Genomic DNA, 12,598 nt, shown 5'->3' with positions numbered 1-12,598 from the left:
AAACAGGTAACCAGATAACAGTCTTTTTATTGATTTCTCTCCTCTCTCTCTCCCTTTAGTTTGATAAAGATGTTCTTCGATATATTATAAATAAAACAAGTGAAGTTTGACTGTCAACCTCTCAAAGAATATCTTGGTTTAGACACAGCTCCCCAAAACAAGGCTTTCGATAAATGAACCACCCTCTCAATAGCATTGGTTGTGATAGTTAATATCGTCATAACATCCATATGAGATTATCTCATCAAAAGTTGCTCCCTCTGTTGATGCAGTAGATTTATAGCAGTGTCAGGATTAGTACAGTTTCCACCTACTGAAGGAGGTCCTATAAGTTATTCAAGAAAAAGAGATCAGCATGGAATACGTGCTGTGCATGCTATGTTAAGTGTTTTCCCCACGGAATATCCACTAAATATAATATCTGATCGTCTTTTAAAAGAGTTGACCAAATACCATCTCATGCCTTGGAAGCAGAGAGTAGCCTCTCACTAACAAAGAGTTATATAATATTGGACCAACACGGGGTCTGGAAAACTCTGGTTCTCTATCTATCCTCTTCCATTTCATACTTTTATGATAGAATTTCTTTCTTTACATGTTCATATTATTGGGGGCGTTCCCTCTTATTGTTTATGCTGACTTACCACCTTTTATACTATGTGTTGTGTTATTTCTATAGTATTAGGTTTGTTTAGTTTGTTCTATAGGTTTTTGTTTAAGTCCTATTTTATTTAATAGAACACTGAAAAGACTATAAAAAGAATGTTTATGATTATTATCATTATTAGTTTTATTAAATAATATTATTATAACGTCTCATTAAGATTGTTATCCCTCCATTTTTGCTGCCTCAGCCCTTTCTTTTTTCTTTCTTCTTGGCTTCTAACTCTTCTTGATATTTTTTGATGAGGACATCAACTTCATCTCCAGGTAAGACTCTAATAATTGTCTTCTCTTCACCTTCCTCGCCTTCTCTTGTCAATGTGGCCAGTTCAACTGAAAAAGCAACAAAGAAAATATTAATACTTTTAATTTTAATTAATAAAAATTCAAATATTCCTCCTTCAGTATTAAAAACCTATTAATCATTAATCCAACTCTCTATCAGGGTTTTATTTAGAAAAATGGACAAGCAAAATAATACTTAGAAAATTCAAATGCCCCCTCCTGCCCCCCTAAATGAAACCCTGTCTATGCATCCATTCATCAGTCCATCCATCTCTTCTATACGTTCATATCTATTATTAATCCATCCATCATAAAGACCTTTCTCAGAATTTAATTTAGTACTATCCAATGTTTTATGAAGTACTTTCACGGCTAAATCCAACGCATCTTTCAATGTTATGTCATCTTTATATTCTTGTTTTAACATTGATATGGCAGCTTGCTGATTATTACCATACAAGTAGCCTTCAGCACCATAGTTCCACTAGGATCACTCTGATACAGCTGAAACTGATAGTGTGGATCCCACCCGATAAACAAAATAGATACACCAAACGGACGAAGTCCCTGTGACATAAAGACAAATAGACAATAAACAATGGAGATTCTACTGACCTCCATATTGAGTATATCGTTGTTTCAGATCACATATTTGCATAACCAGCTGCTCACATGGAATGCACTCTTGGTACACCAATTGATATCTAATTAAAAGTGGGTGTGGCAATGGGTTAGGTCAATATATGGTGACAAAACTTTGAGCTGTTTGTCGCAAGTAATTAGTGAGGACGTTAGCATCAGATGTGATCCCAGCCACACTGCATGCCATATTGCTAAGAGAAACAAGAATTTAAGAGATGCTTTATTATAAATAGATTATTTTTTAAGTAATTACTAGGGTCTTACTCTTGAAGACGATATATTTTCTCTGAAAAACACGACGTCGTCTAAAAGTTTATTTGTATTTTTTCTCTCTGCCGCTAATAAAAACTCCATCAGTTGCTAAAATACCCAGACATGTACCGGCATGACCAATAGCCTCCATGGCATACTCAACTTGATACAATCTTCCTGCAAGACATTGTATAGAAATGAAGATAAGAAGTTTATTTACCTTCAGGAGAGAATATGGTAGTTTTTGTATCATATCTCCTAGCCTGTAAAATTAAAGAATAATTATTTTCTTAATTTTTCAATTTACCATTTTGCTTGACTATCTACAACGTGCAGATTTATGAGTTAACAAAGGGTTAAAATTATAAAGGGGCTAGGCAAAGAGTTGTACTGTAGATTCCTTTTTAGTGAAGACAATCAATGGAGTACGAGTTTTAAGTGTACACTGATTTATCCAATGAGATAGATACAACAGAGAACGGAAGATCAAAAGATAGAGAGAAATAGCCTAGCAACTTCAGCTATTTTCAACGGAGGGATATCCAATAGATACGATAAAACAACGGGAGTACACTTACCAGTCTAAAACACACACACGGAAGATCGAGGGAGGGAGAGAAGGGTATGGCCACATCAAACTCGACATCGCTACAAAGATTAGCTGGAGAGTTGAAAAGTTTACATCAAGAACCTGTTGAAGGTTTATAGTGACCCTACCTTCTGAAGAAGACTTGTATACTTGGCATGTAGCCATATTTGGACCTCCTGATACTCCCTACCAGGGAGGGTATTTCAAAGTAAGCCCTTCCCCTTCGTCTAATCATTATTTTTCTCCATTTAATTAGGCGGAAATGAAGTTTCCACTCGACTATCCATACTCACCACCAAAACTCAAATTCCTCACACCACTCCTTCATCCTAACGTTTATTCTGTAAGTCCCCGCCCACTTTGACATGGTCCTCCGAGTGTTTTAATTTTGTATTGTACTGGAAACGTGTCTAATCCAGAATGTCTTGTTCTTGGACCACTGAGTGCAAAGTAGTTCCACATTTGTTGTTTAAAACTGACCATTCATCCAGGGCTTCTCTACCTTTTTGTGTAGTGATGAACTTCACATGCTGCATTTATATACTTGCTTAGTTAACACTTTCTAGCTATTTTAGTACTAAAGTCTATTGCTCTTGAAATACTTGTTATATTAACACCTCAGTTATCACCTTTAGACATTATGGGATTATAGACATTTTTTGGGATTAGACACTCTGGGAATGATTCATTGTACTGTATAGCATTTTGATCAAAGGTTACTCTCCCTTTGTGTTTTAGGATGGTGAGCTGTGCGTTTCTATCTTGCACCCTCCTGGCGAGGACATGTTGAGCGGTGAAACTACCTCAAGAGAGGTGGAATCCAACACAAAGTGTTAGGTATATGATAAACAATGTGTCAAGTTTTTATGATTTATTTGTTACAGGGACAATATTACTTAGCGTGATATCATTATTAAATGAACCCAATACCTTCTCAGCTGCTAATGTGGATGCTTCGGTTTTATCGTAAATGGAGGGATAGCCGAGGAAAAGATAAACAATATATATATCGATATTATCAAGTGAGAGAGAGAAGGAGATAAAGAGAGAGAGATGTAATGTATTCTTACTATTAAAATAAACCGTTACACATTGAAAGTGACATAGGTTTCTAAAAACAAAAGTCATCTTTCTTAATTTCAATGCTTTTGTCTTTTTACATATTCAGGAAGCAAGTCGAGACATCACTTAAAGAAGCAGAGAAGGACAATGTCCATGTACCACAGACACTAGAAAGAATACACAGCGACAGTTAAAAAACAAAAAAAACATTCAGCTAGCAATAGTGAGGTAGACGATGTTTTAGATTTTGATGACGACTATATGGAAAGTACATACGGATGAAGATGAGGAAGAAGATTGTATTGAAGAAGGTAGTGACGAAGAAATGAATGAAGTAGACAGCGGAACAGCTTAAGACCACACCTACTTGCTAGAAATCATGTTTTCCTTTGTTACATGCATTCAGTTTCTCTAATTAATACCCATATTGTTTAAGCATTGATGTCATAATTTCAATGATTTTTTTGTAGGATAAACTGATATTGTCCAGATAGTATTATGCATTTCTTTGTTCTATATTTGATATTTTTATCAGTAAACCTAGTATATATGTGTACATCTTTGTAATTCATTGTTTTGTCCATGCACTATTGCAAAAAAATATTCATTCTTTTTAAAACAACTTGTGTCTAACACACCCTCATTAAACCCAAACATTGCATGTTACCAGACCCTCTACAAATTCAAAATTAATATGCTTACTGGACCCTTCAAAAAAAGATACCTATGTTTACCTTTTCAGACAATTTATTATTATGCAATGTACATTAGTAATGAACTAAGATGGTAAGAATTGGTTATTGCCTAAACAAGTCTCATAAATTTACAGCTCTACTGCTCTAGTTTTAAGATGTCTGAGAAAAGGTCTCAACAAAAATGAAACAACCTGTTTGAGTTTCTCGTCTGTTTCTTGAGAAAGTTGTCCATCCTTTCTAATAGTTTCTCTAAAAGATCTTTCTGTGAAGAGCGGAGATGTTCAAGGAAGCAAGTCTCGAATGAAGTGATTAGAGAGGGATCAACCTTGTCCAGATAACCTCTCACACCAGCATAAATAACAGCTACTTGTTCTTCAATAGCCATAGGAGCTAGAAGGGAAGGAGAGAGGTATGTTCTATTTTAAAAGTTTCCCACTGTCCACTTACTATACTGTCCTTGTTTCAATAGCTCTGTCAGACGAACTCCTCTATTCAAAAGTGCTTGTGTAGCAGCATCTAGATCAGAGCCAAATTGAGCAAAAGCTGCTACTTCTCTATATTGAGCCAGTTCCAGCTTCATTGTACCAGCAAACCTGTACGCAGAGTAAATAAAAGATCTAAGGAGATTTGAAGCCTCAATACCTGTTTTCATAGCCTTGATTTGAGCAGCTGAGCCGACACGACTAACAGAGAGACCGACATTGATAGCCGGACGTATACCTTTGTAGAACAACTCAGTCTCCAAGAAAATCTAATAATATTGAAGTTAAATAACTTTAGTAAATTACACAAGCCCCCATAGATACCTGTCCCATCTGTGATAGATATAACATTAGTTGGAATGTAAGCAGATACATCACCAGCCTGTAAACAAATCACATTTCTACAAGTACTGTAATCAAACAATACCTGTGTCTCAATGACAGGAAGAGCAGTAAGTGACCCGCCTCCATAGTCATCGTTCATTTTAGCTGCTCTCTCTAGGAGTCGAGAATGAAGATAGAATACATCACCTGGATAGGCTTCTCGACCAGGTGGACGTCGAAGAAGAAGAGACATTTGACGATAGGCAACAGCCTTGGAAGGAGTGTAAAAATTTGAGGTGGATAATCACTCAAAATTTTACCTGTTTAGACAAGTCATCATATATGATTAAAGCATGTTTTCCCCGTTGTCTCTAAAAAATTCTCCATAGCCACAGCCAGAAATAAGGAGCTAGGTACTGCAAAGGAGCAGCATCAGATGCAGTAGCACTAACAATAATTGTGTACTTCATAGAATCTAAGAAAGAAAATGGAGAGCCATAATAAAGGATATGCACTAACCAGAATCTGTTAGCCTTTTAACTAGCTGAGCTACTGTGCTTCTTTTTTGACCAATAGCAACATCTATACAATAAAGTTTTTTTTCTAAAGAAAATAGAGGTTATTATGAATGTGGGTGTTGGTTTCATATTAAACCACACCTATCATCTATACCTACTTTCATCTGTTCCATCGTTAAAATCTCTTCTGATTAATAATAGTATCAATGGCAATGGCTGTCTTGCCAGTCTGTCGATCACCAATGATCAATTCACGTTGACCACGCCCAATAGGGACCAAACTATCAACAGCTTTAATACCAGTTTGCATAGGTTCGTTAACAGAAATACGAGGTATAATACCAGGGGCTTTGGTACCGACACGAGCTCGGTATTTGTACTAATGGCACCCTGAGAGAGTGAGTGTGTGTGTGCAAGAGAGAGAAAGTAGAGGAGAAGGGAGACATGATCAATGACTTGACTACTATTAACAATGTATATATTGTTATCATCACAATAAAGTACATGACAGACTATTCATACCATTGCATTACTATCTGTCCATTTAATCAAATATGCATCCATCACAAACTAAACCTTTCCATCAATAGGATTACCCAACGCATCCACTACTCTACCAAGTATGGACTCACCCACGGAACATCTACAATAGCTCCAGTTCTTTTAACAATATCCCCTTCTCTGATAAGTTTATCATTACCAAATACAACCACACCACATTGTCCTGGTTTCCAAATTTAAAGCCATACCTAATTAAATTAATAACAGGGTCTTACTCAATAATAAATGAAAGTTATCATCTTTACCTTTAATCCACTAGAAAAAACTCCACCATTTCATCAGCTTGGATATTTTTGAGACCATAGACAACGAGCAATACCGTCGCCAACACTAAGGGACAACGCCCAGTTCCTCGAGTTCCGTCTTGTCATCAAATCCGAGTAATCCTTTGTTCAATGATATGTGATACCTCAGCCTTGAACCGCTGAAAAAGTTTGACTATTTATACATTACAACTCATGATATTTACCAGCTGCACATTTTATAGATTGTAGTGGAAAGCTCTTTGCCTCACCTAATAAAAAAATAGATTTATGAATATTTAATATAATAGTTTGTAAATATAATTCATTTGATGGGCTTGCAGATGTCGGTCCTTATTGCTCGCTTGCATAGAACTCACGAGATGAGATGATCTGAGCGTGTTCTGCCAGGGGAGAAAAGGCTCTAAAACGACATCATCTTGTTAAATATCTATAAATAAGTTTGAGGGACAGCTATTGTAAAGGACAACCTCTGCAATGGCTGCCAGGAGATTGCCTATTGCGCATGCGCAGACGGAAACCCACGTGGATAGCATCATGTCGATAATAATTTTCATTTATTGGATTAAAATTAATAACTTTATAAATAATTGGGTAATTTCCATTTCATATCCACTCTAAAAACAGGCTGTGAAATAAGGGGAGCTGTATAATAATAAAACTAATAAATAATAATAATAATGACAGAAAACATTTACCTGAATTTATATTAACACTTTTCATTGCAGCAATAATTGAATTCACTGTTGATTGTGGACCAGTAGTCTATTGAGAGCAATAAATAATATGTGAACATTTATAAAAATGGACTGACTCGTTGCAATGTGCCAGAATTACCAGTCAAACTGGTTTGAGCCGTCGGAGGCCATATAACAACAAGATGATCTTGTATTGAGTCTAGAAATTGCTGAAATCTTTCCTGAAGTTCACGAGCTTCACTTGTAAGATCAAAGAGACAGAGAATATTAAGAAGACTACAATTTCATCTAATAAAATAATGTAATGGCAGATTTTGTTGATGTTCTTTGTACCTTGAGTATGATCAGCTCTGGTGACAATGTCTTTTAGAGCGTCCATTAATGCCATATCCTCAAACTGACCCCTTCTTTTAAATGTATTTCTTTCTCTCTGCTTTACGGACGGTTCTTGGCAGACTTACTGAAATACACATATTGTCATGTGATTGTCACACGGACTCAATTGTCTTACGCTGATGTTCGTGTTGCACGAGAGGAGGAAGTGGTCAATTGACCGGTAATACTACTAGTATCAGAGAAAAGATCTGCTTCTTTTTCATCAACAGCATATGTCCCATCTAAAAATAACAAGAAATAGTTTTATTTAGAAATTATTCACTTACCAAAGATGGCTTCCATTTTCTTGCTCTTTTCTTCTCTAACTTTTTGTAATCTTGAGCAGTGATGAAGAAACAATCTTGTTGTGTCTCCATTAATAGAAGATGGTTTCTTTGAGCTATCAATTCATTAGAAAGACAAAATAAAAGATTATATTCACTGACCTTCAAGTAATCCTGGTTTAACAAGTTTGTCAATCAAGTCAGTCCGGTTATATAAATGTATCTACATATATTCCAAGTAAGAGAGTATGACAGCTAAATTGTATTTACTTACAAGTCGTAAAGCTTCTTCCCAGACTCTGCCTTCTATTGACACACCCACAGCCCCTTCAATATCCTATATTAAATACATTGGGTTAAATAAAAGGTAGCTCATTGATGCTGACCTCAGCATAATCAATGAGAACTCGAGCAGCAGATGAAAATTGATGTAAGATTTGAGATGATCTGTATAATAGACAGAATGATATCTGTTATCACTACAATGTAATGTACTAGCTATTTTCCTAGCAATGCTATGTCGATGTCCTTCATCATGACCCAATTGAGCTGATAAAACAAAAAACAAATTCCCAATTTCCATGCTTTTTCAAAGGCAGCCATTGATAGTTCCAGCTCACCCAACTTTGATAGACTGAGAGAGAGAGAAAGACCACTAAAACGACATAGTCACTATATTCTTACCAATAGCTGCCTTTTAAGTGGCCACCTGTCAGCTAAATACTCTCCATATAATTTACTGATCACATGATGCTCATGTGATCCGTTATCAGTGAAAATCTTCAGAGCTGACTTATATAATTTTTGTTCTTTTATAAGTTTTAAACACTCGTCAAATTTGTCAGGTACTAGATACAGAATAGACAGATAATATGGGTATATGAAAACATACCACAGTGACTAATATTCACTAATGCCTTTCGTATCTCTTTAAATATTTATCAATACGATATCGTTGATAATGTAGAGGCAGCTGCCGCAACTCATTAAGAAAAGGGAGATACTCTTTTGGGTCCTGATATAACCAATAAAATGATAATATGATTAAGAAAAATACTTTTTGACTTTTTTCAGCAACTGTTAAAACAAGAGAGTAGTCATAAAGACCCAAAGCAATATCATATAACTGATTAATATCAACCAATATCATAGTGTATTTAAACGCCTCATCTACAGTGACTGATTCACTAGGAGAGCCTGGACTATCTTGGTGTGTAAGAAAAGAGAAGTGTTGTGAGAGTGAAGCAGTCTTTCTTTCATACACGATACCTCTTAGCTCTTTAATCTTCAGGAGTACATTGTCTAATTTCTTGAGGAGTTTTACATATATATGTAGTGAGTATTGTTAATATAAATCTGTTCATTCAGACATTATAATACTAATTGAAAAACATACTTTCTCTCTCCAGTCTCATGTAGACTTCTCTAATAGCATCACACACTGTATTGACTTTTGAATGGTCAACAGGCTCATTCCTAGACTGCTTCTGACTGGGTTCAGACCCAGACCAATATGGAATTGGGTACGTTGTTTGAGTAACATCTTCATTTCTGTAGACAAAAATTAGTAATACAATTGACCACAACCCTCCAGGCAATCTCACCGTAACTCTGTAAGAAAAAGATTAATAAAATTTACATCATTTAGTTGTTCTACAAATTGTTTAGTGTGAGAAAGAAAGGCAGCCATATTGTGATCGCAAAGTAGATTCATGTTGATACGATGTTTACGCATGATCAAAAATGCTTTATCATATTCAAATCTAAAAAGGACATGGTAATAATGTAAAAAGTACGACATCTCCATGGCAACCCCCTATCTAAATGATATCGTATTAAACTCAGAACTAAAGCTCTCGGAGATATATAGTTTCCAAATTGCCTCGAGGCATTAGCAATACTACTTTGATATCATATGGCACAACAGTAACAAACGAGCTCCTCTTTCTACTCCGTCTAATGGTTTCATCACAGATCCCATCCTCAGAAGAAAACTCTGTTAGAGCTAAAGAAAAGATAATAAATTGAGGAAAATTATCAACAGACCATCAATCCATCTATAAACCTGTTCATCCATCTGTCTGTCTATCCATCCATCCATTCATAAAAAGTTAGTAATAATTTATAAGTTCCTTTACTTGAGGGATCTAAATGAAGACTCAAACATCGTATAGTATGAGAATCAGTTGTTAAGATAACAAACTCATTGTGGACAGCAAAAGAGGTACATTTAGAAGAAACCTATGGTGGAATGTTACTATAAATAGATCATACATCATTGTTACTATAAATAGATGATATCATTATTACTATAAATAAACCTATTATATTAATTTTATAACCTTAGTATTATTAACATATAATTGACGTCTCTGTGTGTTCAAACCAATAACACATTCCTATAGAGATATCTGACATAAAATATAATTAAAATAATCAAATATATAAACCTGATCTTGAAACATGTTTAATGAGATGTGGTCACATGATATACCACCAAAAGTCACATGACTGTTGTTAGGTAAAAAAACCCAAGGGCTTAAGGAACATTATTGTTGCCCCCATTATATCTGAAGACCCTACCATCTTGGAATTCTATAGCAACACTACGAGTATCCAAGTTGCTATGGAGACAAATGATATGGCATCACACTTAACTCGCTTCCTAAAATAAATTAAGATTGTGTGCAAGAAGAAAAAACTGACTTTTCAACAACAGTAAGTTTGTCTTCATTATTAGATATTTCTAACTCAACAATAGCATCAATAAATTGGTCACATGACTGACATGTGATTCCAAGAAGTGTGTATTCTTTCCACCATACCAACTGTCGTAGATCGTGAAGAACAAAAGACACGCCTCCATGATGTAGACTAATTAAAGTTAATTAACACACTCATCAGTGAGACAATGAAAATATGTACCAAGTCAGTTGAGATACTTTTGGTTTTGCTGTGGCTCTCCCACTTCTTTAAAACTTAAGAGACCCATACGTCCATCTGTCAATACAACAATAACATCGTTAGGATGAGGAGGTGGAGCAAAGGTAAGAAGAGAAATGGGAGAAGGAAAGGAGATCTCGTGGGCACTCATGGGTGGTGGAATAACCACATGACGAAAAGGAGTATAATGAGAGTAGCTATAAAGAATAGATAATTAATTAGGTATAATTAAAGGGGCATACCTCCATCAATAACAGCAACTGGTGAGTTGTTATCAGGACAGATGGATCCATTTGTAGCCACGCCCCATTTCCAATCGTATATTATATAATGACCTGCTACAATTAAAGATTATAATAATAGAGACAAATAGAAATGGGTGTGGTCATTACTTGAGAGTAATAGATGAAGTCTGAGTGCCAATATAGGATCCCAAATAGCAGAAACTAATGAAGAGGTGTAACCAGTAGGTGTGGCTCCAGTGGGCTGCAGTTCCTGTTTTAGGTACCAGTGATAATTGCTACAACTCCATAATTGTACTATAAATAGAATATGCAGTCTAAATATAGTAACAACAAGAGATTACCCAATGTTTTAGGCTCAGAGTCAGACTTGGACTCAGGATGTTTCTCTAACCAAATAGCCAAAACCAGGGAATCAGCATTCCAAAACAGTTTATTTACTATCCAGTCTAACTTCTCTACTCTCAATGTAAATTCTCCATGTCTAAGTCCATTACTCTCATAAAAGATAACGTCATGGCGATGAGGTTTTCTTTGCGTACTAGCAATAAGGTTTCCACTGGGACGCCAGTGAAGGGCCATACTCTAGTCCATCAGCGGATTCACTAGTGGAGTAGAGAGTGAGTTGTCGTGTCCAGACACGAAGTTTGCGAGCACTCCTAAAAATAAAGAAATTCAAATATATAGAAAAGATGAAAACATAACTGTTGCTATAGTAACTAAGTATTACCTGTACTTGGTTCAATAGAAGAACAAACAAAATATTCCCCGTCTCCTCTCCAACTGATGCGAGGTTTTCTATCATCCCATGACATTGCAGGGTGAACAGGCTATTATCAATGAATATCATTAAAATTATATATATATATATATATATATATATTATATCAGATACAACATTAAAAAATTGTTGTTAAATTAAACTGTATGCTAGTGCTGCTCATATTTTTAAGGTAATACTATCTAGTATTAGGTTCTAAAGTTATCATACTTGTTGAGTTAATTGTTGAGCTGTGGGCTTTCCCAGTGAACCATGGAACTGAGTCTCCTTTTTACCCCAGCCCACAGTAATAGGTTTTCGCTAATGGACAGATGGATGATAAAATGGATGCATACTATATACCTTCTCCAAATTCTTCAGGAAACATGGACACTTCAGTAAGAGGATCAAAGTCACGTGTCATCAAGACAAGATTACCAGCACCTGTTACCATCACAACCAAATCTTGATCAGGACTCCATGCCATTTGCTCAATCCATCATCAACATCGCCCACAATTTCAACCTAGAAAAAGGCTGAGGTCCATACTGTCTGCTAGGACTGAGTTCCATACCTCATATACTATTGTATTACATGTCACTACTTCACCCTTCTTGGTTACAATACAAACCACACCCATCTCTGATAGATACTCTATACCGACAACATAATCCTCATCGGTCATGTGATCATCATTCACAAGATGAACAAATTCGTTCAACCTAAAAATTTTCATAAGCTAGAGTTCCATTTTAAATGACATATCACCTGTCCATTATGGGAATAAAAAAATGGACACACCCATCAGAGACAATCCATAATCCTTCTTTATCTGTATCCAGACAGGACACATTCCACTCAACAAGAGTAGGAAGAACTGGAAGAACTAAACAGGTAGTTGGTATGAGATTATGCATTAATGTCCAGCGTGGGTAACAATGTACGGAAGTATACGGAAAC

At 35.7% G+C, this 12,598-nt stretch overlaps 3 pseudogenes; 1 reads left to right on the top strand and 2 right to left on the bottom strand.

The window, feature by feature from the left end:
- Positions 1-850: 850 nt before the first annotated feature.
- On the bottom strand, positions 851-2,111 carry LOC121392155 (annotated as a pseudogene).
- Positions 2,112-2,466: 355 nt separating this feature from the next.
- On the top strand, positions 2,467-3,775 carry LOC121392154 (annotated as a pseudogene).
- A 541-nt stretch (positions 3,776-4,316) lies between these two features.
- LOC121392153 lies at positions 4,317-9,242 on the bottom strand (annotated as a pseudogene).
- Positions 9,243-12,598: the final 3,356 nt, after the last annotated feature.

Source organism: Gigantopelta aegis, unplaced genomic scaffold, assembly GCF_016097555.1.
Source record: "Gigantopelta aegis isolate Gae_Host unplaced genomic scaffold, Gae_host_genome ctg3417_pilon_pilon, whole genome shotgun sequence".
Taxonomy (NCBI): domain Eukaryota; kingdom Metazoa; phylum Mollusca; class Gastropoda; order Neomphalida; family Peltospiridae; genus Gigantopelta; species Gigantopelta aegis.
Note: the sequence above shows the minus strand (reverse complement) of the source record. Positions and strands in the feature narration are given on the sequence as shown.